This window comes from Triplophysa dalaica, chromosome 3, assembly GCF_015846415.1.
Source record: "Triplophysa dalaica isolate WHDGS20190420 chromosome 3, ASM1584641v1, whole genome shotgun sequence".
In the NCBI taxonomy this organism is placed as follows: Eukaryota; Metazoa; Chordata; class Actinopteri; order Cypriniformes; family Nemacheilidae; genus Triplophysa; species Triplophysa dalaica.
In genome coordinates, this window is record NC_079544.1 from 23,000,110 (window position 1) to 23,027,889 (window position 27,780).

General features: G+C 38.3%; 1 protein-coding gene across 1 annotated transcript in view; it reads left to right on the forward strand.

The window, feature by feature from the left end:
• The window catches only part of sema6ba (sema domain, transmembrane domain (TM), and cytoplasmic domain, (semaphorin) 6Ba), a 117,491-nt gene that overhangs the window by 22,572 nt on the left and 67,139 nt on the right, over positions 1-27,780 (forward strand). The gene's annotated exons all lie outside the window — the stretch shown is intronic.

Below are 27,780 nucleotides of genomic sequence, written 5' to 3' on the forward strand. Positions count from 1 at the left end.
TATCTTTATTAGAAAAAAAGACAATCAGCATTACATAAACAAATACATTTAAGTTGGCTAAACAAAGTATCATTTCTTTGAAGAATTAAATAATTTACGTTGAGTCAACACAAAAGTCTTACTGCATCAGGTTGCCTAATTTTTTTACGTTGGCTAAAGTATTTTTTTCCATACAATTATTCGCGACTTGTTTTACAGCCCTACTTTGAATCATTATCACTGCAGTCATACGTTGTCAGAAGCGTGTCTATGCAGGCCATTGTTTCATATCTCACACTGTTTTTTACTGGGAACCCTGTAATTTAACTTTAATAAATGTATTTCAAGATGGCACCAGCCCTGTTGTACACATTTTTTGTCATAATGGTTATTCATTCAACTCTTATCTGACCCACATTGCAAAGCACATTCCTAGTATGTATGATATTGTTTCTCTAGTCTATCTGCAGACCCCATTTCATCACTCATTGTATTTTGATAGATGATCAGAATGTTTCTTTCTCTTTGACACGCAGGCTTCTTACTACAAGCCCTCTCCAGCGTTGTGGAAATGCAGGTTCGGGATGACATTATTACTGGTTGTGGTGATGAATCCTTCTACAAACTGTCAGTTTTTCTAAAGATCGATTCTGACACTTGGCTATCAATAATGAAAAACAAAGTGCTCATGTTTTATCTCAGGATGCAAAGTTTGTAAGGAACTGACTTGCTGATGTAAACGAAACATCATAAAAGGAACAGTTTTGGCCTTCAGGCGACATGGCACAAAATGAAAGACTTAAACTTCAGATTCTGCTTTTACAGTCCACTCTAAAACAAAGAGCGCTTTTCCACCAACATGCTGAACCGTTCTGGAACAGTTCCACTTATGTTTTCACGTGAGCCTCGTTCGAAATGGCACGATTACAAACAGTTCTCGGCTATGAATTTTGCTAATAGAATGCATGCAGAGACGTTATAGCTCAGTCTCATGTGCTACCAAGGCAGCGCTTGATGCGTTTGTGTTAACATTTTAAAGATTTCTTTTATCAGCCCCGTAGTGGAAAATGAAACCATTTATGTACTGCCTGGTCCAGATCGGCACGGAGTCGTACGATTTAGCAACGAGAACGATTCGGCGCGATGGTGGAAAAGCGCACAAAGTTGTGTTTTATTGAGTACATCCAAAGAAGAACGAGGTTTGACAAATTTTGTAAGGTTTTTGCAAGTTTTGTTGAAATTTGGTAGAAGTTTTTTTTTTCTCCAGAAGTTTCTCCTCTTTCATACCTACTTATCTCTAAACATCACGTTAAATATGCTGATGTTAGTCAATTCGACCCCTCTCTCCAAAACCCCAGACTCCAGAGACATGACAGCAAACCTGTCACTAGCAGGAACATTTTCTGTGGGCTTGTCCAAAAACACATTCACAGCATCTTTTAAAAGAAGCTTACTGTATTGTCACTTTACCTCATGTCAGTCAACCCCTTAATTGTCTAAATGGACCATTTTTAGCCAGAGAAAGCGGCAATATGGATCAGACTTGATGCTGAAATGTCAAGTAGTGTATGACATGCTTTAAGACACCCTGAGATGATTTCATTTTCAGTTTACCATGATGAGAGCATGAGGATTAGAGAATACAGCAAATTTCTCAGGGAAGACTAAAGAGAGATAAAATTCCGTTTTGAGTTGCTGTAAAAAGACCCTTCAGACACATTAAAGTGCCAATGAACTGGTATGGTTAGTGCAGTTTTATTGTATATTCAGGGGCGGGTCCTATTTTTTTCGTTTATTCTATAGCCATGGACATTATTTGCTGCTTTTTTTAAGAAGCATGGTAGATTTATGCATTTGGCATTTATAGTGCGTTAAGGGTGCATCAATATCCAGGGAACGTCTTTGGGTTAAATTCTTTAAACGTTCTCAAACAAAAGTGCATTAACATTGAGAAAATGCTCCTTTAACATTATGGGCCCTTTCATAAACTTGACGCAATGCAGTGCCATGCGCGACGCATGTGTTTTTTGCTTATTTCAGCCCAACGCAGAATTCATTTTCATGTCCTGCGCAGGGTTGTTAAAATAGCAAATGCATTTGCATCCATTTTTGCACCCATAGGTGGGCTGGTCTAAAAATGAGGTGTGGTCAGGGGCACTGTTGGAACTTTGCTATTTTGAGGCAACAGAAATAGACTGCACCACTGACCAACTGAAACCTGGTCTAAAGTGATCGTCGCAATATTTTATTTTTTTCAAAGATGTAAATATGTATGTTTGTAATATGTGCCTAAAGGCGAGTACACAGCACACGTACAGTCTGCTTAATACATATATAGTGATGTCCAGCAGCACTCAAACATGCCAAATATTAAAAAGATACCAATCGAAAAGATTTATTATTGTGTATATAAAGATACAAAATCTGGCTTGTACTGTAGATTGTCTGCCTGCGCGGGGCGTCCAATCTTTGCTCTCGCAAATTCCGCCTTGTAAATAGTGAATCCGCCTTGGCACGTGCGCTCCCAGCCTCCCAGGGAATGGGAGATGAGGCTCTGATTTGGTTTACTGCATGTTTTTCCCAAAACACAACCATGACTCATGAAGAGAATAGGGACAACCATTTTAGACCATGTGCCTGGCACGTCAACCGTTTTTCCCTTCCTTTAACTAGCAAAAGTGGATTCGGACAAACCCTAAGAGACCCGAGAGAATGCACAAAAAATGCATACATCCACTAAAAGAAATACAATGCATAGAAGTACACTAACAGAGATGTAGTAAACGCAACCAAACTCTGTTTTTATGTCACTGGGTCTTTAAATCCAGCAACAAACAGTTCTTATCAAGGATCTTTTATAAAACCTGCCCAGGAGAGTGAGGTGGAAGGGGTGGGTTATGCGGCCATGTTGAGCTATTCGTCGGCCCCTTTAATTACATACAAGGAGAAAGAGAGAGCAGAAAATCACCTGATCGCCCCGCCGCATGCCAGCCAATCTAATGGAGATGTACCCTCCTCATTAGCATATAAATTGGCCAGAAAATTGAAAAGTGCATTACGACATTTAACTTCCCCACACCTCAATAAAAAAATCCAGTCTCTTTACGGGGGAAATGGCCAGAAAGACAAGCTCTTAAGGAAAGAGCATATTATCCAATAAGTCCGTCTAGTTGATAAAATAAGGACGGAATCAGATTCTTTCACCAGCTGCTAATGTTGTGCGTGTTGGCAAACTATTTGCTCTCTGTATTTCTACATACACCAGGAGTGTCCAGTCTTTTTCTTTTTCAGGATAACCTTCTACTTAAAGGGATAGTCTGTCGTCCTTTACTCACTCTCTTGTCATTTTAAAGCGGTATGACTTTCTTCTGCAGGACACGAAAGAAGATATTTTGAAAAATGTTGTTCACTGAAAACGGCGGTACCCATTCACTTCTACTGTACAAATACATAAATAATGCAGGTCAATGGGCACCACACCAACATTCTTCAAACTATCTTCTTTTGTGTTCTTCAGAAGAAGGAAATAAAAGGTTTGAAATGACAAGAGGGTGAGTAAATGATGACAGAACTTTTTTGGATGAACTATCCATTCAAAGTATAGTTGTGGATGTTAAGACCTAACCTTTCAGAACCAAGACTGGACATATAGATGCACTCTACAATTGCGCTCCATTTAATCTCATCTTGGAGAAATTATTGAAATATTAATAAGATCTAACCTGTAATTCTTCTTTTGAGTGTAAACATTTTCTTTGTGTAACTGAAAGTTGGATTGAATATGCAAAATGGCCATATGTATCTGTATCCAAGGTGATATCTGGATGCTATTATTGCACATTGAACATTCAATGTACTGTGGTCATGTGATTTTTTTATAGTATGTACTATGCAGTGTATACTGCATAATAAGTAGAAAGCAGTACGCCGATTTCGGATCATAGCCAGTGTGTCTGCAGTCAGTTTAACTAAGCCCCATGTGTTCAGACAAACTAACAGAAACACTGTAACATCCAGTCTGTGGTTGGAAAGGATTCTGGGTTTGTTGTCCTACAAATCAATACGAAGAATTAGGAGTATGATAAATGAGCCCAGAACCTAACATCGGGGAGCCAGACAGCGCACATGTTTGTGAGTGCATGTGCTTTTCTATGTGTGAGTGTTTGGTGCAGGTGAAGGTGACCTGGATTATTATCCTTTAACTTTAGGGCCTCTTGTTTTATTCAATGCTTTAACTTCTTCTCATCTGAATATATATCGAGAGCGATAGATTGAGTGAGTGAATATTTATGTTGGTGTGTCTTTATGATGAGTTTGTGGGGGGTGAGGCAGACCGGGCGAGCAATAAGAAATGATAGTGTGTGTGTGTGTGCAGTAGAGCGTTCTTGAGCTGCCCTTAGCTGTCGCAGATATAAGGCATGACTGTAGAATACTGATTTCTCTCTCTCTCTCTCTCTCTCTCTCTCTCTGTGTCTTCTCTCTGTCTCTCTTCCACTCATGTCTGATTGCATCTCAGTTGTTGTGTGCACTGTCCACCCCCTTAAATGAAGCTGTTATTCAGGTAAACAGAGATGCATTGCATCTCTGCCGCTTTGAAGATTCACAAAAAGCTTCGGTTTTCTGAATTAGCAAACCGTGTGGATAGAGCTGCTCAGACAACCGTAATGGCCGGCCGAGCTTAGAATAAAGTGACAAGCTCTTTGCCTGAATATACAAACTTTTGGGCACAATTCATGGAAGGCATGTTTCACCAACACTCTGAGGTTCTTGTATGTTAAAAGGAAGTATGTCAATATTTGAATAGTGTTTTATGACAGCAAAAAAAAAACATATCATAAGAGAGATGTTTTATATTATACATATGACTGATAATAACAGAAAGTGATATATTATTAACAGTTTGTTTTGTAAAATAGGTACACACGTGTACAGTAGTCAGTTTCAAGAAATGTATGTAGCCAAAGTTTGTTACGGAAGTTGTGCCACTCGGCGGCCATTTTTACAATACTGCAATGGTGGAAGGCAGATGTGAAATGACCTGATTGCGACATTTTTGGCTCAGCTTAAATTGATCTTAAAATAACCCTTTTCACAGGCTGGCAATTGCGTCACAAGAGCTCTGCCCCAGAGAATCGTCAGCTTTTATCGATTGATGATGGGATCTGTTTACTGCAAAGCGGGACTTTCTTCACTAGAGCGGCCATATTGAGCGTTCCTCCCCATTCATTGTAATGGCAGTGGCTCATCTTGTTAAGATTGTGGATAAATGTAGAGCGGCAATCTGTAACTTTTGCCTTTCTATCGCCGTCTCTGTTTACTTTACGTTCTTATCTTTCGGGGGTAAAGATCAAATGATATCCTCTGTCTGAAATCTCAAATTAAAAAAGTGAAAACCCAGCTGAAGTCATTTTTTGGTTGTTGCATAAAATCATCCTACATCATGTAAAGAACATAATGTGAAAATAGAACAGCAGAATCTTTAATATTGACTGTGTAAAGTCATGTCAAAGACAAAAATCATGGTGGAATTAATGATCGAAATCAAACTTTGATGACTGTTATCTTATAATTACAATTGAAAATGTAACCTGGATTTTATAGAACCGATCATAAATCATTTAGCTTACTGCTGTGCACTGTCAGACAAAATGTTCAAAATTGTACCCAAGCTGTCTCTGGGATGGTATCCTTTCCAAAAGCATAACTTAAGACTATAAAAGTATTTGGTACCAAATGAATACTATACACAATGTGGTATCGGACCTTGAATTTTGTGTGGTGCCTAGATGCATTTTACAATATTAATGAATTCATATAAAACTCATCTAAGAATGCTGGTAATAGTGATCATTACAAAGAAATGCTCACAGCTACATTGAGTCATGTTTGGTGTTTTCTAAAACAAGCATCAATGTCTTAAAGTTTGGCACATACTTTCTCTCACATTGTTTGTGATATAGGGAGAGTGTTAACTCACATTGTTTGGCTCTTTGAGGAAATTGTGCACAAAAACAGCATTCGAGTGTTAGTTTAGTTATCTGCTGTTAAATCTTCTAAAACAATGTGACAATAACAAATGTGTTAAGGCACTACATTAGAAGATTATCACTGGATGACAGCGGAAGGCTGACTGTTTTACCCTTCCACTGCAGTTGTGCCCTTGACAAGACCTTTCATCTCTGAGCCAATTACTACACAAATCATCTCGCTTCCCTTTCACGTTAGTATGTACGACAGCGCTTTCCCATCTCCCTGTGTGGCTAAATAAAGCACAGACGCCAATATTTAATTTCAGAGTTGAATTCCAGAAGATTTCTCTAATCAACAGAACAGTGCCGAAGTGTACTATAGATAAAACCGTTTCTGGCTAGAGCTTTTATTGTTACTAAAAAAGGGACTTGTATTTTATTACTCCTTTAGCACAGAACCATATTACCCACCGTTCCCTGCAGGAGAGAGTTGATCCACTAACTGCGTCTGGAAACGGCTGCAGAAATGGCTGTAGGGTACAACGAATAGACGCACACACGCAGATACGCAAACAAACAATCGCAGCTCTTAACTAGACGGTTAATCTGACAGGCTGTCAAAATGACACATGCAGAGAGCGGGAGAGAGATGTCTTTGTTAAGAGGGATGGAAACATATCAATGCAGCACGATCTGCATGAAGCACGCTTTCTGAACCAAAAAGGCGTGATGCACATCTTATCGGTGTACGTTTTGTCTCACTTTGCGGTTGGAAAGTGGAATGTATTGGAAAGGTTTATAGCTATTATAACTAGACTTTGGCATTGAAGCAAGTGTGTCAATAGAACAATTAATATAACGGTATGTGAATATCATTTGCAATATTGCCATGTATTATGAACGGTACTTGCACATAAACCTACATTCAAATGTATAACCGTTATGCAAAATTTCCACAATTTACTTTAGCACAGACATTGCATATATTCTGTCATGATTCCACTATCATGTCATGGTTATTCTTGTCTTGCAGTGGAGTCATGGCATAGGTTCTTGGGTTTTGTGTGAGATGGACATGTCTTTGCTTACATATTGGCTAACATGCGCCTTCTCATGTCTTGTCTGCGTTTTCCCTACCCTCCTGTTTCCTAGTTTGTGTTGATCACCTTCCCATTAGTGTTTCATTACCCACACCTGTCCCTTGCCAATTATCCTATGTTCGTTTCCCTTTAAAACACCCTCTTGTCTATTGTCTTGTGCTCTTGGAGTGTTTGATGAATCATAACAATATTCCATACTTACACATCTCTATACCTTATACTTTTCTGTCTTCATCCTTAAAACATGTTTTACATATTTTTTTATATTTTATATATTCTCTATTTTTATTTTATTTTATTTCAGTTTTAGTTTTTTTTGTTTAGTTTATATATATATTTATTTTATATATTCTCTATTTTTTATTTTATTCATTTTAGTTTTTTTCATATACTTTTTCCCATATGTCTCGTTTGTTTAAATGTATTTTCTGTAAAGCTACTTTACCTACGCAAAACAATTTGCAGCAATGGTTGCTAAGGTGTTCTGTTTGAATGGTGTCCTGCTTCCTGGGTTAGCTGGTCCCAGTCACTTGTTCTGGTCCTTACATTGGCTTGAAAAATAGTAGACCTCTCCTCAACTTATCACATGATTTGAGATATCATTTAAATTATCCACAGAGTTTTGTGTCAGTGTTTTATTTTAGGTAAAACATCATGATCAAAAAAGAGTGACTTACTTTTGCAATTTTTTATCTTTAAGTGACAGCTTTTGATTAATTAAGATGTACCATTTCTAATCTGATTATAGTATTTTTATGATAATTATGTAACAATATGCATGATTAATCCTAATAAAGCAGTGATTACTGATTTAACCGATCAGCCAATCACATACTCGTGCTTTTAATAAATACCAATCAGTTCTTCGTAAACCGTAGCCAATGAAAAACCCCAGCATCGCTGATCGATTTCCATGCTTACATATTTGATGGTCCGAAAAGCAAATCGTCATTAAGCATCTCTGTGTAACACAATTAATTGTCGGCTAGCTCATGTATCTGTTAGCCTTATTTATCCCGCTGAAGCACGGCTCGGCTGTAATGACTTTTTAACGGCCGCAAAATGAAGTGCACAGCAACTAGCTTCAATAATGAGTTGTTTAAGAGTGCTTTTAAAAGCTTCTCCCCTGTTGACGTTTATGATATGATTTGATTTGACTCCCCTCACGGTTGCTGCGGGGGTCTTGAGATAATGAGTTGACGGTTGCCATGGTTTCGGTGGGCATCGGGTATCGCCAGCCATTGAGTAGCTTTAAGAGGGGAGTAGGAAAGAGCCACGGAGGTCTCGTCGGCCATGAAATGTAATTATGCAAAAGTATAATTATTTAGTGTGTGTGGGGGGGCGGGGGGCTGGATTGTTTAGAAGTGGGACTGGTGGAGGAGAAAATGTCAAATGTGTGAGGAAAGCAGAAGTAACAGCAGGCATTTTTAACGGGATCTGTGTGTTCTGGTAGAAACTGAATGTAAATCTATTGAAAAGAATAAATAAATAACATTAAAAACAATTTATTACATATTTTAATACATTTAAACATGTAGTTCTGATATTTTGACCAATACCAGAAGGGACATTTTTTTGCATTTTTTATTTCTTCATAATATACAGTAGGCAAAAATGTATACAGTCAAAATAATCAGATAGTAATCGATTGCCAAACTTTGCTATGTGATTTCTATACCATTTCGGTTGCTAGGTGTGATTCTGCATGGATGCTAGGTGGACACTCATTTGCCAAGTCGAATAACCTCACTCCTGAACTTCCGTGATATTCCAGTCCCTAGACAAAAGGAGTTTTATGAAGACATCATAAGTTCTCAAAACTCAGTCGAAACTTTGGTTACACGATCTGATCAAATCAGATCACGTATATATCTGTCAAACCCAAGTCAAATATTTGATCGCACATATGCTCTCAGTGGGTGAAAATGAGGCTGCCGGTGATATATTTCTCTCTTTTACCATCAGAGAGTCGGCCCTGTTGAACATCGCTTACTGTTTCCACGGCAACAGAAGCGGAGGGGAAGAATCAGTAGGGAGAGCAGGGTAGTCATGTTGAAAATTTTCATAGCGTTTTTTTTTCTATGATTGCTGTGCGTGTGTGTGTTTGAGAAATAGAACAGAGACTCTACGTTTGTGTTTTCCAAATATCCTTTTTATTATACTAATAAAATCAAATCCCTGTGTATCGGTTGGAGCTCAGAATCTAATATCTTTCTTCGGCCGGCATGCATATATGCGAATGCAGCAAAAGAGAGTCGGAGACTTGCCAAATTGAAAGCGTTGATAGACTTAAGCAATTAAGCAGGACATTAATTGCCTGCGAGCGGTCGATGAGATTGAGCCGTGCCTTCATATGCCTTTTGTTTCTGGCAGGGATCGAGAAATAAAGAAGAATGAATACGCAGCCTTTTTATTTTCCAGGTCATTGTCCTGTTTTAAATGTAATTCCGTCACTGGCAGATGCCCATCGTGATTGTATTGTGGTGAAATCTGCAACTGTCGCACGTCTTGGTGTCGGAACCCATTTCGCAGGTTCAGCTAGATATTTTAGCGGCGAGATCACTTGAAGCTGCCCACTCACCGTACCGTCAGCCAATCTGTTGCATCTCACAAGCTCAACAATGTGTGAGGGGTCTTCAAATTGTGGCTGGGCGTCTGTGAAACAATTACTTTATAAAAGTTCCTGCCATTTCTTTGAAATTACATGTTTATTTGACAGGATAGTGAAGAGAGGATGGGAGATGATGACTCAGACTTGTGGAATGTGTGTGTAATTTGGGTTCACACTGCTCGGAAATTTATTAAGATCTTTATGTGCGTATCTTGCTAAAATACCTCATTGTGTTATGTCTTGGATTACGGTCTGTCATCATTAATTTTGATGTGCTGGTGTTTCCATCAGACTTTTTAAACCGATAGTTCATCCAAAATTAAATGTATACTCACATATATATTACATATATGGACACTCCCCTTGCACTATTTATCTATAGTTTAACTTTCGCCTCCTTTCCCATCTCTATTTCTTATTCTATTCTATTCTATTCTATTCGGAGAGTCGAATAAGAATTTCATTGCATGTAATTCTATGTATGTTTAAGAATGTTCATTTTTAAGTGAACGATCCCTTTAAATTGAGAGCAAATGGAGACTGCTGTTGAGAAAAGGCCTCGGTATTCCCACATGTTTTCTGTTGAGAAAATGTCAACAGTGTCCAACAGATCTCACAAGATTAAAAAAGATCTCAATATGAACAAAAACATCACATTCTTACAAGACCGATTGTCCAAGGTCTGCTGTCCACAATAATTTTACACCTCTGTACATAGCAGGATAAGTTGATTTCGGGAAATACAGTAGAACTGAAAGTTTGCAGAGAAGTTTGTGCCTCAGACACTGCGGCACTTACTCTCTCTATCTCTCCTGCGCACACAGACACAACCCCCCCCACACACAGACATCTCATTTTATAGCTGCCCTCCGGCAAAGAACACTAGAAACAGAGTCGACTGGCTCTGCTGTCTCTGTCATCCTCTCCTTGTTTCTGCACATTCATGTTTATCAGCTTTGCTGCTGTTTGTGAACAGTCTGTGGTGTGGTGTTTTATTCTTTGCTTGGCTGCGAAGGAACGGCTGTATTCTCTAGTGAGTGTCTCTCGTTTTCAGAGCGGTGCTTCTCACCTGCAATTGCTTTGGACACATATTTAACATTTGTATTAAAGGACCCAGTCTTTGGCTGTTTCAGAGGCTTTGTTTATGTTTTTTGGGTGTTAAACAATGGATGTTCATGTTTCTAATTAAAAAAAAAAACTTTATATTTCACATATTTCAAGTCTATAGTTCATCGCTGTCCTACTTCTAACAAAACGACTGGACGTTCCGAAACGCTCTGATTGGTATAAGTGACCAGGTCTTTCATGATTGTCTTCCGCTTCACAGGCTGTTGTGATTGGTCGGTGCCCCTCTCACGTGGATTCATAAACTTTGGCTTTTAGCAATAAACAGTAACAATGGCGTCAACTTCATTTTATCAGTTAAAAACATGCAGATTGATTGAAGTGTATTGAAGGTCTATTAGTGCATGAGCAAACGTCAATCTTTGTTAAAGATCTATGGCAAGGGAAATGACACCAGACCGAAGGGGTCAGACAGGTTATATTAATTAACACTAATAACAGAGGCGTTAGTTTTGCCTTTTTATATTGGACCAGAGTTGGATAATAAAGCAAGCAGATTGACCAGGAGAGATTTGCAAGCAGGACTTCAAAGGACGTTTCAAAGAAGTGTTTAAGGGGTAAGCGCACACACACAATATCAGTGTATTACACAGAACAGCTTTGAAAGCTGTTATTTGACCGTTAGTTCTCTTAAAATGTGTGAAGCTGAATTCTTATTACCAGCTGTTGGACTGTGATGAAAGTGAAAGTAATAAAGCGGGCAGCTCAGTTAAATGTTTAAAATCTCTGATGACCGAACACTACTCCAGCGGCTCTTCCACTTCTCTAAGGAAGACCTCGCCCCTTTTTTGGCGTATTCCTGTGGGTGGAGGTTATACAAAAGCACTCGGAATGGTGACATCATGTACCCGGGAAGTAGAGGGATGTAGTCCGATCAAGCCGTTCTCTGTTGTCCTTGAAAAGCGAATTCTGTTAAAGACAATATCTCGCTTGGCACTAAACTTAGAGCTTGATCATTTTGCTGGTATTATTTATGCTCTAACAGCAACATTACACAATAACTTAATGTTGAAAAATGTGATTGCGGGGAACGTGCTCTTTAGAGGGATAACGTCAGGTGCCAGAAAATAAATGTTGTCAAAATTGATTTACTATGTCAAACCTGTATGTTCCAAAAAAAATATGTTTGGAGAAATGTCTCGCCGTCCATACAACGGAAGTCAGTGCTGTTTGGTTTCCGACATTCTTCATAATATCTTCTTTTGTGTTCTGCAAAAGAAAGAAAGTCATACAGGTTTGAAATGACAAGAGGGTCAGTAGATTACGAAAAAAAAAATTCGGGTGAACTATGCCTTAAAGGGATCATCATTTACTCACCCTCAAGTTGTTCAGCTAAACGCAAGGGAAGAAATTTGGAAGCATGTCCGTAACCAAGTAGGTCTCATCCCCCATTGACCCTCATAGTATTTATTTTTCCTCCTATGGCAGTAAAACAAAACTGCACATTTCAAAACACTTCAGAGGGTCATTAACATTATACAAGATAACCAAAGTCTGGATGGGAAATCTATCTTAATTGTTAAATGTTTTATACGTTTCACGTTCATTTTGCTATCTCAACTATGCACGGTATTGTTGCTTGCTATTTCAAATATTATTTGACAGTCATATTGTTATTGCATTGAGAGCTGGTATTGACAGAAACGCCAACGGATAGTTTTATCCAGGTATTATAGTCTTGATCTTCTTTGGTAAAACTAGACCGTTTTTAACTCAAAAGGAGACCCAGTCTGATGATTTCTATATTTCTTGACAGGATCTTTACGCAGCACCCATCAATGGACATTTCAAGCAGGTTCAAGCAGAAATGGTTAAACAATCACTGACACAGTTGTTGATTTTGTTGGTTGTCTCTGTGATTTGGTGAACTGCCCCGGCTGTTTGTGTTGTGGTAAGTTGCACTAATAGTCCCTGCAGTTTTGAGCCGAGAGGATTACAACAACACTGCGGTCTTCCTGTGGCACCATCATAAATCAACAGGCATTAGGCCGCAGCAGACGGACGTGTGTGTGTGAGAGAGAGAGTCAGAGAGAGAGAGCCAAACCTGCACAGCCAATCCATCTGCAGCAGTAACCGTCTCTCTTTCACTCTGCCCCTCTCTTTCTTCCTTATCCCCTTCTCTTCTCTTCCTTTGATTATTACATTAATGCCCTGACGGAGGATCTCACAGTCTCTGACTTTCATTGGGACCTGAGGGGAACGTTTCGGAGCGACACAGGCCTGCGCATTTATCACATTTAAGTGTCTGAGTGGAAAACTAGGTTTAAAGTTTGTTATAAGGTTATGGGATGTGGCCTCCTCGCGGCAACACTTATTAATGGCAAAGAAACTTAGCAAACTCAGTAAATGAGCCAAGAATAAACTTGATGTGAAAAAACTTATCCACCAAACTGTGAAAGAAAATGTTGGTTTTAAATTTTCTAGCAGAACGGGAAAACATTACAGATACAGTTTGTAACTTTTTACTTAATCAAATATCAGTTATTGAGTATTTACATGTTCCTATGTTGCCGATTCACAACAAAAGAGATGACTAGCACTGCACTGGTTCCCTCGACCGACCGCCTATGGAATTTTCCCATAGACTTTTGGAAGATTGCAAAAAGCAAACTCTGTGCCTAACAAAGATTTCTGATACACGTTTGTCTGTCAATGTAATCTTTACAGATAAACACAATCAACGGAGTAAAAAGCTAACATGATGCTATCAACAGACTACGGTCGCACGATATCAACGTCACCAACACAAGCTTCTGACAACTTTTTCAAACGTGTTTCCTGGTAATTACTCTGTGAATTAATCTCCATCCATGTTTTTAGAGATTCGTGTCCATGTTGCATCATTTGTGAGATTTCTATGCGTGTTTACGTTTAATGTCCCCGCGAAAGGATGCTGTCACTTTAAGCCACAATAAGGCTTTAAAAATCATGAGTGCGTTATATCTGGTGTGTTTTATGTCATAGAATAAAAAAATATTTAGAGGTTTTGTTCGACACATTTTGTTTGGCATAAAACCAAAAACCCATTGACATTGGGCCGATGGAACGATGGTCTTCCCCAGGAAGAGAGTTTCATTCCGAGCTGTTATGCTATAGTTTTCCAGTTAGTTTCCATTTCTCTCAGTTGCTTTTAATATTTGTGTTGTTTTCAATAAAAAAATCAAATACTTCCTCCAAGTCGAATCCAAGTCCGAAGTTTTTAGTCTCAAAAAGTTTTTTCAGGAAGTGAACACCAGTTTGGCATTTTACATTTTTGCTTTAAAATATCTAACTTTTGAGTTTATGTTTACTAAACATTGCATTGGGTTGTTGCTTTGTTTTCGCTTTGGTTTATTATTTTGCTTCTGGGGTTTGCATAGAAAAATACTTCATCTTCTTAGCGGTACTAAACACCGATATAAGGTATATAAGTACTATATAATGACTTTTAGATTGAACTGTCAATTTTGCTAGTTTTAACTTCAACCCATATAATAAGTAAGTAAAGTAACCTGAAATCTGTGTTTCAAACAGAAATGGCTATGAAGAGGCAAACCTTGCAGCATGAGTTTCTAGATGTTTTTAAGACATTGATCGTCTTGTTGCTGCAAAACTTCCCAAGAGTGAGTGTTTTGGGTGGAGGGCAATTCTGTCAGCCATGGCATGAAGCTGGGCTCACCACTAAGATCTTAGGGTGTCAGAGAAAGTAAAAAGCTAAAAGAAACAAAATTAAACACATCACCTTAAAGGCGGGTGTAATAAATCTCCATAAAATGGAAGGAAGGAGGCGGGAACCGGCAAACATTTAAACATTTAATAACAGAAATAATAAAAGCCGGCAGCCCCTCACGGACGACCGCCGGCGAACAGAACAAATACAAAACACAAGAGCATAAATATAACCTTAACATAAGTTCGGGCCCGGTCCTCTCTCTTCGACGGTCCGGTCGCTCGTTCCTTTTATATGCTCCCTATTTCCTACGTGATTCGAGCCCGGTGTGCGCACAGCTGGCGCTAATTCACAATTACTCACCGGACTCGAACCACGGTCTCGCCCCGCCTACTCTACTACAGCGGGGTATCCTTTTTCCGAATTAGGCTAGTCGGGCCGAGTACCCAAACAACCTTGTAGCCATTCAGCAGTAAGGTGCACAGTCCACAGGACAGCCATTAGTCGATCCGAGCGCTGACGAAAGCGAAAGATGGGGGTAGGGGTGTGTCTGCTTTGGTGATTTGAACATCAACAATAGCTATGAGAAATCGGACATCCCGCTTTTAACATAAACCTTTATAGCCACAGACTAGTATGTTTCAAGTAGATGTGTAAGTTTACCGAAAGCAGGAAAGCCTGAGAAATCCATTACGGTTGTGATAGATCACAGTTAAGCTTCCATCTCTTGTAGGACTTGTGATCTATGTTACACACAGAATGGAGTGTTTACATAAAGAGTATTTATTTGAAGTCTCTGTCGCCATCTAAGAGCGCACATCGCTTATCTCCATTCGGCTTTCTTTCTCTCTCTCTGTCCCAGCGTGTGTTCTGGTAATTAGCTTCTCTCATTAATTATTAAATGAAGTCACAAATCTGAACCTGTCTCATTATTTAAACATCACACTCTCCACAACATTTTCTGATGACACATAAATAGGAAATGGAAAAATCAACAGAGAGTTTTTAAAATAGGAACCAACAGCTTGCGTGTACTTGTGCGTACACAGCTTTTTCTTATCGCCGCATCCAACAAATCTAAAGACTGCAGTGCATGTGAAGTAGCTACAGTATGTATGAAGGTTCAACTCAAGTATAAACACAACTTGAAAATCCTTCATTGTTGTGATGGCATATCTATACCACAGATAGATTGTTTTATCGCCTTGTGCCTGCGTGATCATATTTGTGTCTCATATTCGTTTGACTTTTATGTGGAATGTGTGCATATTTACAGCCTGCTGCAGAACTTAAGCTGTCATAAATGCAAATGAAGCAGCACTAATGCAGATTCTTGGCTTTGGGATCAGCCTCTGGCTTTGAAATAGAAAACGCAACCGGTGTGTCTAGCGAACGGGAGCTTTAGGTTTGTGCAGAATTCTGCATTTTATATTTATGTGTCAATCACAGGTCGTGTGCTAAAAACAATGGCTGTTTTTAGGATGTAACACAACATCCTAAGTGTTGTAACAGTGTGCAACGACGTAAAGTGTTGTGCTACATTGTGACCTCGTTGTTACTTAAAGAACACTTTTTCAATAGTGTTTTCTTTCCAGATTTCCTATGTTCTTAGATTGTAGATCCAGTCACAACAGTTCAACAAGAATCCCTGGATTGAGATTGTTGTGGGGAGATCAAGCTGTCCACCTGGCCGATTGAAGTCTTGTCAAATTGCTGTTTTCGTCTATATTGATTGGTTGATTTTTATTAACAGGGATTAGAGATCTAGACTAAAATTGCTGTCTGATTGCTTTATCCATTTTGATTGCCTTTTGGTACGATTGGAGTTGTTTCATGGTGCACACACCTGAGATGTTAGGTGCCTCTGAAAGTTTGTGTTGCGTGTGATAACGCAGAAGTTTCCTGTTGCCGTGACGCCCAGAAGACAGCTGTATATTTTTACAGCCCTTTTACTTCAGCTGTAAAAAGGTAAATAAATAAAAAAAGACTTTCTCACACACACCCTCCTGCTATGCCTAGTAGCTATGTCTTTATGAAAGGGTATGAAAGTTTACCATGGATTTATTATAGTAACATTAGTAAGTACCGAGTAATAGATCTTGGTGAAACTCTCTAGGGTGGATATTTATTTTTGATAATCTATAATGGATGTTGGAGTTATCTACATTATGTGCTGAGGCCACTTGGTTGCCCTTTTTTACAGAATAGATTTATTGATCAGTTATAGTAAATAGCCATCTATGCTGGCGGTTTGCTGGACAGACCTGATTTAAGATGGAGTCCTGAATTCTTCTGGAGTAGCTGGTTGGCCAACTTGATAAGATGCCCAAAGCCATTAGACCAGCCAGATCAATGAAAACCAGATTGGCATCCAACAAAATTACTTTAAGCTTAAATATTTCTGTATGAAATGTCCCCTGTAGTCAAATGGAGGACAGTTATCCAACAATTTGATCAGAATGAATAACTACATTAAAACGTTCTCATGCCCCCAAATCTAAGATGAATAAATTGGATTTGAAGTGCTAAATTCAAGTGACTAGACAGCTATATCTACTCTCACAAATGCCTCATATGAAGTTGGCCTTTTTTAAATGCTAGGTATTAATAAATGATAGTTAGCAACAGTGACTATCAGTGACAGTGTCTGTCCCCGGGGCCTCTGCCACCCTCTATAAAACATCTCTCTCGTAAACCAGACTCATAAACACTTTTATTATGCTCATTTCCACAGCACAGCGCATTACTGCTCACAGGTCTTCCAGCTGTAGCAGAGAAATGAAGTTTTTAACCCGGCGTAACCCTGTTTCCGTCTGTTATAATAGTGTCTTGATGAGATTGGTACGGAGAGTTTTTGCATGAATGGCTATGAACACTTTATCTGGTCTATATTTTGCAGGTCCATTCCTTTATTTAAATAAGCCATACACAGAATAGTCAAGCGCAAAAATGATGTAGTGTACCCTCAATTTCTTTTCGTGAACATTTACCATACTGCGCATGATACTAGGCTGTTGCTTTATAGAAACATCTGATAAACGTCTTATAAAGGGCATTTTAAATCATAACCAATATAGCACACTCCATCTAGCTTACGTTTATTTGACGTCTGCATTCACATCTGCGAGACATCTGCAATAGTTCGCTCATCTGCAATACATCTCGGAGACGTCTGTAATACGTCTGTTTAAGATCTGGGCCCGTATTCTTAAAGCTTCTATAAGAATCCTCTAAGAATGCTCTTAATTTAGCTTAATCACTTTTACGTAGGAGTTGTAGGTTTTTCGTCGTTATGCAAGCTGCTGCGACAACAGTTTACATCTCCGATCAATGTAAGCGGTTTAAGTATCATCTGAATCTGTAACACTGATATTCAGTTTCTTCTCCAGCTGATATTCACTTTCCCCTGTATTTATAAGCATGTGGCGCCTTTGCCCTCAGAAACCAGCTGACACGATAAAAACAGCAGTGATTCATTTCTTTACTCTCTGTCCCCCAAGACCTTGCGCCGAGTGGGCTGTAAATTCATGTGCCAGCCTCACGTGCCGTGACATGCGGTTTTCAGATACTCCGTTCGACTGCATTGCTAAATTTACACAGGTTAAGTTATGGATGTTAGCGCACAAGGAGCTATGCATGAGGATAACAAGACCGTCCCCCGCCCAATGAAGGACTCGGACAGACCATTAAAATATGTTTCCATACAAAAATCCAGGAAATAGCTAAATCTTTACAAGTGTCGGTGAATCAGCTACAAACCTGAATTTCCTTGTATTTCATATTCTGTTCCATCAGATATATTGTTCATATTGGTGTAATGGGCAGGATTGCAATGATCGAGTCTCCTGTAGATCAAAGCCTGCACTCTTTGACGATTCACAAGGGGCCTTTGAGTAGCGCCAGCGCTAATGCTAATGCTAACCTTCACAAATTAGTCAATAAACACTGTCACGAGGATGTTCAATCAATGTGTTTTAGTAGGCCTTGTAGGTAGAGAGCTGTGAAGTCTAATTAGAAAGTATTGTGAGGGTGGAGAATGGGGTCTGTATTTTTTATGTAGGCCTATCTTAGACTTGTACTCTGTCGTACTGTACTGATGTCTAACGGCCTGTTTACACTAAGATCAATATGCAGATAGATATACAAAAGTAATTGTTCATCCCAAAATAAAACATCTGTCATCATTTACTCACCTTCTTGTCAAACCTGTATGACTTACTTTCTTTCGCAGATCACAAAAGAGGATATTTTGAAGAAGGGTGTTAACTGCCCCATTCGCTTGCATTGGTTTTGTGTCCATTCAAGTGAATGGGGGCCAGTGCTCTTGTGTTAACAACCTTCTTCAAAATATGTTATTTTGCATTCTGCGGAAGAAAGTAAGTCATACAGGTTTGAAATGTTGAAATGAGTAAATGATGACGGAATTTTTTTTTGGTTGAGCTTTCACTTTAACTCTGCGTTTACAGATTTGGCAGACATTTTATCCAAAGTGACCTACACAGGTACATTCAACCTATGTGTTTTAAGATCACTGGAAAAAGGTGTTTATTGTTAAGCATTTTTGCCTTGTATCTTGATTTAGTGGGTTTTTTATTCATATAAGAAAATATTTGCTTGAATTTTGTCAAAAAATTTGTCAAAAAACAAAAAATTATAATGTATGTTTAAAACACGAAAAAAATGGGGCAAGAAAAAAATAAGTAAAAGTACCTAAAACAAGAAAATACATATTTTTCTTACCCCTTAGGCAGATCGTTTTCTGATTTTTTATTATAAATGAACTTAATTCTTAAATTCTCTTTTATAAAACAAGACTAAGGGACATATTTACTAAGAGCTTGCTGCAGCGAAAACTCCACTTTTGGCGTGTGTTATTCCTAAGAAACAAAGCTGACTTGGGTTACTAGTGACGCTCTACAGGAAAGCAGTTTAAGACATATCAATCAAATGAAGATTGAAATAAAGGATGTAAAAAAATTGTCACAATAAAAGTAACCATAAAAACTTCAAGCTACATTGTTGTCAAAATACTTAACTACAGACAGGAAAAGGTAATCCATGTAATGTGCTTGTTGGTTATACCAGACAGTTGAGAAAGTCTAGACTGAATTTATTCATTTATCAGACCCAGTGGTGGCCCGTGTAGCATTTTCCATCATTGTTAATATCCGTAATGCGCTTATCGGGAAGTTTGCAGAATCTGCTGCGCTGTAAACGTTCTCTGGTTTATTGTATTTCTCAGACATATCCACCACCTAAAATGACAGGGTAGTTATTACAATGCGCTTCGAGAATGCAATATTACATAAAGTATATTAAAGAAGCTTACATAAGACACTCTAATCTAGGTTGTGAGCGATGCTGTAATATGACTTCATATATCATATCCGTGTCATATTAAACCCTGTGCAGTGTCTCAGCCTTGTCCCGTCAAATACAGAAGAGCATGCATAACCACATATGAATTTAGAGTATGACTGGAAGTTATTCATCTTAGCAGATACACAGGAAAAGGAGCCGTCGGGTACGATCTTCATCAAGACGGATGCAAATCAGAAAATGTTTACCGTGTGTATGAGCGTTAAATGAATAGAGATGGTCGTTGACTGTGTGTGTTTGTGAAGGTTGCTGCTCAAACATGTTTTAATAGATTCCTACAGCAGTAAGAAGCTAAAGGTGAAGCGGTGTGTTGTTGTCTACGCCTGGTGTGTACTGATGAGGAAAACTGTATTTGCATGTGTGTGTGTGTGAGGGAGAGACAGAGAGTTTGACAGGAAAACTGATGAGTTTCCCCCTGCATCTCTTCTCTTCATTTCTCTTTAGATTTTTTTTGCGCTTCACATATTGAATGTTTTGTTTTCGTATGCACTGCTATGTCTTTGACGACGTTTCTCGTTAGTGTCTTTCTGTATCAAAACATGAGCAATGATTCACTTGTGTGTTTGCTTCCCCTGCAAAAAGGATCTTGGTACTATGGTACCATAAGCGTAATTTGCGGGAGGGACATGTCCCCTCCACGATTTGGAAAAAATTAATAAATGCTTGCGGTTGCAGAAGGTGTGTATTGTTTAGGACGATAAACATGCAAGACTCCAGAAACGTGCCCAGTATGAAATGCGTGCATCATCCGCGCTCGCAGTGCTTGCTTGTGCATCCAGTGTCCAAGTGTAAAAACGTGTAAACAAATGAGCGAGTGACATTCTGAGTCATAGCAATAAACAGTTTTATGTGTAATGCACCGCAACAGCCAAGGACCTTCCCAAATGGGATGCTGGTCTTCCCTGCAAAGGCTATCAAACCACTCCAGCTGGTTCAGAACGCAACAGCACGCCTCGTCTTCCAACAGCCAAAAAGGGCTCATGTGACACAACTTTTCATCTCACTCCACTGGCTACCAGTTGAAGCCCGTATCAGATTCAAGTCACTAATACTTGCCTACAGGACTATCACTGGATCTGCACCGGCATACTTTCACACCCTCCTACACTCCTACACCCCATCAAGATCCCTGCGTTCAGCAAACCAGCTGCGTCTTTCATTGCCTTCCCATAAGGGCAGTAAATCGCTTTCCCGCTCATTCTCATTCACAACTCCTTCATGGTGGAACATTCTTCCTAACTCGGTCCAGTCAACCACATCTCTCACAACATTCAAGAAACTACTTAAAAACCCAACTCTTCTGTGAATACTTGACAGACAAATGAGAAAAAAACTAACCCTCTCTCTTTCTTCAACAGGTAGTGGTCTAGCTTTTGTTGAAACTGGTAGCTTTGTATTGACACATATTGTATTATTGCTCCGGTATGACATATTGCTTATTGCTCCCTGAACTCTTTGTAAGTCACTTTGGATGAAAAGCGTACGGCTAAATGTAAATGACAGTTTGGTAACCACATGCTGTGAGAGCTGGAGTCGAAAAGCAGAGTTGCCAATGGACGGACCGCCCACTATAATTGATAAATATTCCCAACGAGTTATTACAGAAACAATTTATTAAATTATTGTTTTTGTTGTCTTTGCACCCACTACTTTTCAAAACAAAGTTACATCATTGTAAGGTACAACGATTGTTTTTCATATTAATACCGTGGTAAGAGTCCTGTAAATGCTGTATTTAAAATAAATGTTGTAGATGTCCAAAAACAATACCAAACATAGTATTTGTACAAAAAGAGCCATGGCATGTCCAGAGGGTTTTGTTTACCCTCTTTGTTCTTGTGTATGATCGAAAGGACTGAGCAATGTCCTTCAATTGGAAAATGGGGGAAAATTGTCCTGCGGTTGGGATGTTTTTCTTTAAATTGACTTCGGTTGTACTAATTTTACTGCTTGTGTTTGCTAAATTGTATTAAATGGTTGTCATATGGTTGCTTGGGATTTTGGGGTGGTTTAGTTTAAATCATGATTTAGGAGTTTTAATATAATTCTTATTCGTCTTGTTTTATTGTCTGTAAGGGGAACATTTTAAGTCTGATCACCTAGAAAACTAAAAGCACACCACTCTCCAAGAAGCCGCAGGAAACCGTGGTACATTTTTAGTACTTATTAGTCTTTCATTCACATCTATAAACTTTCCTCTCCATAGTCACATTATCTAATCGTGCCTCCACCCATCTCTATTTATGAATGTATTATGAATGTATCTGGCTTTAATTTTGTGAGTTCCTGTTGGATTCCAGCAGGAGGTGAGAGACTGGTGGTAGAGAGAATTGTGATGAGCTCATCAAAGCGACTTGTCACATCCACAGCTTGACATTCTGAACAGTGATGATTCATATTGAAAGATGTATTCATGAATAAATCTGAATCAGTAGGTAGAGCAGGATAACACCCCATTTAGTTCACAGAAACGTCAGCTTCGTCATCATAACGCTTGTGTTCTTCAGAACCAACTTTCCTTTCATGCGATTCCTTTATGAGTACTAGAAAAGTAACTAAAAACCATTGATTATTTGATTATTTGTCTTGTTTTCAGTTTTATTGTAGTTTTAGGATTATTTTGAATTTGATTGTTACATTTTTTGTTTCCATGTTAATTTTTGTTTACCTTTTTGGCAACTTTATGTGCTTTTGTTATGGATTTTTTTTTTTTCTTTGTTCCTAAAAAATATAATATAAGCATGTTGCTTGATATTTATTTATTTAAAAAATGTCAATGTTTGCTTAAAACATATAGATTTTTTTATTATTAAAACAAGCATGTTTTTTTCCACCGTTATCATAGGTTTTTCAGTTTCTCCAACATTTTTATACAAAACCAAATAGCATCTTTTAATAAAAAAAATGTGATTTAAAAGCTTAAAAGTCTTTTTGCCAATTTGGGATTTAGTTACCTTGTGTAAATAATTTTTGTTTATATATATGTTTATATTTATACAAAGATGTATTGATTTAAAAACCTGTTACAAAAACACAAACATCATGCAAAGGTCAAATGATGTTGACCAATAGAAAAAAAAATGATGTCTGCACACTTAACATGGTGAAATATGTTACAGGACAGACAGTATACAAATCTAATCTTAAACTTTTACTGTGGCTAGAGAAAGTGCATGGCACTGTGTGGTCTAATCTGATCCGGTCCACTGTTCATATCGTTACCTTGTTCTTGTTGTTACACTATTTTCCCCCATCTGTGATATCTCACCAGGCCATCTCACTCTATCCATTATGCCTTCATTAAAAAAACAAGAACAAGGCCTCCTTCTTTATCCAACACAGAGTTGGGCTTGTTTCCACAGCGTTAAACCTCACCTACCACAGACCATGCAAAGAGGTCACCAGCAGAGAGTCTGGAGCATGCAGAGAGAAGCCTGAGATATGACATCCTGTGTGTATTTATGGAGGCACGGGAATGAGTCTCGGGGGGATGCCGTAGGAAAATATCGAGGTCTCTTGGTTTGTGTTTGAACGCCGTCCGGCACTCTCCGGATTATTTGTGGACAGCGGGGTGTCGGTGTGCCAGTCGCAGTAGTTTGTTTTATTTGTCTGACAAATGTTAATCTGGGACTTCTTGACCTGCGAGAGACGTGTTTTCAAAGATTTCAGACTTTTGCAGTGTTAAGCAAATAAACAGAAAGGGATTGTTGTTATTATCCAGAGGGCAAAGATATTTTGGTCTTGGGCATGTTTATTTAGCTTTAATTGTACCACTTCTGTCCAAATATGAAGCGCTCCATCAGATTCTTCTGGGCATCTTGAAATTTTAAGCAGGGATTCGATTATAGTCCTAATACGTCAAGGAGAAGAAGATTGTTAATTTATATTGTACAGAACTTGGCATCTGTGATTCCACAGCACTTCATCTTTGGAATCACAGAACTGCAGCTAAAGATAAATAAACACTTGACAAACACCACAATATCTTTTATCAGTGTTTATCAAGTTTTATTTGTCACATTATATCTAACAGTTAAATCATATTTAACAGTATTGCCTTGCAGTCCGTAAATTTTGCCTCTCTATCGCCATATCTGTATAAAACAACTTTTTTGTGGGTTGACTTCAAGACTGTCATTTCCAACCAAATCGTCAATTTATAAATTATGACCCCGTTTGAAATATCCAGGTTTAGATCGGATAATCCAGTTATGAGATTAAGCATCTAAATAGTCATAGCCATAAAATTGGTAATGTGCGTTTATTGCTGTAATTGATTATATTGATGATAAAATGACTTTTAAATACTGAAATTAATGATGTTACACACAAAACACATCAAACATTGAAGATGGGTTCCTAAGTATTGATTTCAGTATAGTATGCTGAATCTCAAAGCACTTGTGAGATCCTCAGCCTGGTGGACAATAGACAGGGTTAACCTCAGCAACATTCCTCACATTGTTTTCTTCAAAAGTAGTGACGTCATTAGCCCTCGATAGGCATTTTAAAGGGATTTCCATCCCTGGTGTCTCAGACTGCTGTTTAAAGCTTTCATTGTCACGGCTGTTAGCACTGTTAGCCTGCCAACAGAGACTTGGACCCGTTCAGTGTTATTCTCTCGTTGGTTGCTCAGTCTGTTAAAGGAAGGAAGTGAGAGAGTTTGTGAGGTGTGTGTTTTCCATTAACAAGGAACAATTGAGGTGATATCACTGCCTATTAGGTTCAATTTAGAGCTATCACAAAACTTAATGTGTCTCTGGCTTGGTCACGACCTCCCTAAACCAAATTATAGACGTTCTGTTTGAGGGACATGTTCTGCGGTGCACGACCCAGTGGGAGGATACCTACCCTGACCTTTGACCTTCCCTTTGGGTACAGGGGTTAAGACTGAGTGGAATGGGGGGTGAGGGAGATTAAAGAGAGAGAGAGGGGTTTGAAGGCTCAGGACAATGGATGGTTCTTTAGGAAATATAGTGGTGCATTTAGGAGCTGTATGTGCCCACCAGCCCCTTTTAGTGTCCCATCATAAACAGTCTGTAAACATATGGACACACACACACAGACACACTGTCTGTGAGTTTAAAGGGATCACATCGTGGATTTTCCTTCCTCTTTTTAAATTAAGGGATTGATTCACTTTACAAGGCTTTCTGAGTCTACAGACCTCCACTGTTCATCCAGAATAAAACTAAATGACACAGAATTGCTTGGAAATATGCATGGATCTGATTTGCATTTCAGCACAGACTGTTTGTAAACCCGTTACAATGTGACACAGACATTGGATCAGATAGGGAACCCGAAACCTGTAAGTAGGATTTTTTACTGATCTCATGTAAAGAGTTTATCCAGTCATTTACATAAATGTCGTAAAGGTACAGTCTGTTTTTAGTTGTAAGTGTACAAAAAAGGTTGTATAATAGCTATGATTCTTGTTTTAAGTAACAGTTAAAAACTATTTTGTCATCATTTATACACACTCGAATTTTCCAAATGTTTTGTTCTGATGAACACAGAGAAAGATATTTTGAAGAATGCTTGTAACGAAGCAGGTCTTAGCCACCATTGACTACCATAGTGGGTAAAACTTGACAATGGTAGTCAAAAGTGCCCCAGAAAAAAGTTGCTCCCAGACATTCTTCAAAATATCTTATTTTGTGTTCAACAGAACAAAGAAATTTATAAAGAATTTTGTCCTGGTAATGTACTCAATGGTGACCAAGAACTGTTTGGTTACAAGTGTTCTTCAAAATATCTTTCTTGGTGCTCATGAGAACAAAATATACAGATTTGTAACTGTGAGTAAATTAAGTCAGAATTTTAATTTTGGGGGTTTTAAATGTTTTATTTTGGAGAAAAAAATGAATATGTTTTATTCTAAAATTCATGAATGGTATTTTTTCTGTTTTTATAACAAATTTTATTTTTCTACTAACTATACTGCCTCAATTTCTTTTTAATTTTAATATTTGTCTATAATTGTCTGTTACTATAATGATTGTTGTTGTAATATACACATCCTATTCCTAAAAATGCATATACTTAAAAATAGTTTATTTTCTATGACTAAATATTTATGACTAAACTTGTTGCAACTGACATGTAAGTGGTCAAATTATGATATTTTTTTGGATTGTGTTTAAATCTAATGATGTTTTGAGATGTTTTTGGATCACCTGCAAGTCTTTAGATATGACTCGGGTCTATCTATCAGAGTGTAACATTTTTCCATTTGATCACCCGTGCGGCAAAAATAGTCCATCAATTTGTTGGGTACCATACAACCACTCATATCTATAGACCACTTCGCAAAATGTACACACTTTTTTTATTACATTTTTAAATCTTTCATATATAATTAAATTTAAAACAAATGTTTTATTTAAATCTAGCATACATAATTCAATCTTTAAAAAACATGTTTGTTTTTCAAATGTTTTGTTAGTTGCATTTTGTTCAAAGATTTGTGCAGTGCGAAAGCCTAAAAAAACTGAAAGTTCCCTTTTACGTCTTCTGAAGTGGTCTATAGCACAAACAGTGTATAGGGTTATACATCAGAATTTGTTAAACTGTTTGTTCTTGCCAAAAATATGAGCAAGATAAATATTGATGCCAAACACCCACCTTAGATAAGAAACTTTATATGACTCTTTTATAATAATATGTTTGGCAGTCTTGTTTGCTTTGTCTGCTGTGGATAACATTTTGTTTGCATGTGCTAATGGAGTAATGAATTCTCCCACTAAAGCCTTCGAGAATGATTTCAGGCTTATGAATTTGAAGCCTCAACAGGCATGATATTAATTTTGAAACTTTACACCCAAGGCATCCAGATCCTTTCAATTAGTTTGCCGTCTCCCTCTCTCCCTTTCTCCGTTCGATTCATCTTCTCTCTGTCCGTCCCAAAGGACCATCTTAATCACATCATTCATTGTTTCATCTCATTTAAGTGATAATAAATGTTTTGTTCAAGACCTGATGAATGTTGAGGGGTGTAATGGAGAAACTCCTTTGTGTCATAGAACGCCTCTGTACGATACAGATTAAATCACTTTATTAAGTTTTACTGATAATTTCATTTTACAGTCTCAGATGGCATTCCTAAATAAAATTGGTGAGATCATTCTCAAAACAGCAAACTCTGATATTAACAATTGGCTTTCCTATCAACTAGTTTGCGCCAAAAAACTGCACCAGATTCGGGCAGGTGGTCGTGCTCTGTAAGATCAGCAGGTCCTCCATCTTCATCCATGTTGTTCAGTCCTTATTTGCTGTCGCGTGTGTTTGTGTCACTAATATACTGAAATAAAGAGGACTGACACGCTGTCATAAATTATCCAATTACAGCAATCACGCTGCGAGAAAAAGAAAGGGGCATGCTGAAAAATGAGCATGGAAATGAAAAGAACAGATGGTTGGATCATTGTCTTCCTTCCTCTTTAGTGGCCGGTCACTCCTTCTCCTGTAGACTGAATGGAGAAGGTGCTCAAGATGAATTGCAGCGTGTGTCTTTGAGTGTGCGTGTGGTCTCGGGACTCGGCGGTAATTGTGGGTTGTCTGCGAATCAGGAGCTCCACAACTCTCATCTGGTTTCTGTCTGGAGGAAGAACTGATTGTCTGAGATGAAAGCTTTTGTTAAACGGTTTTATGTCCCACTTACACTCGCTCGTACGCTTTCCTCACACCCGTTAAAATCGTGAAAGTCTGCTTTGCCTCGCAGACAGGTATTGTGGTTTCTGTAAGAAGTCGTTTCCTCATAAAACGCTTAAATAAATGTCAGATGTCACAACTTCTGTTTGGCCTCACAGTCGTAGGGAGTCGGTTGGACAAGCTTTTGAAAATCGAATGAACTAAGAGAAGGCGAAACTGAAAGACTGCTCAGGTCGTCTTATACAGGATTGCACTCTTGTCTATGATGAATAATTTACATTTATGCCTTTTGAAAATATGTTTACCTAAGCTGTA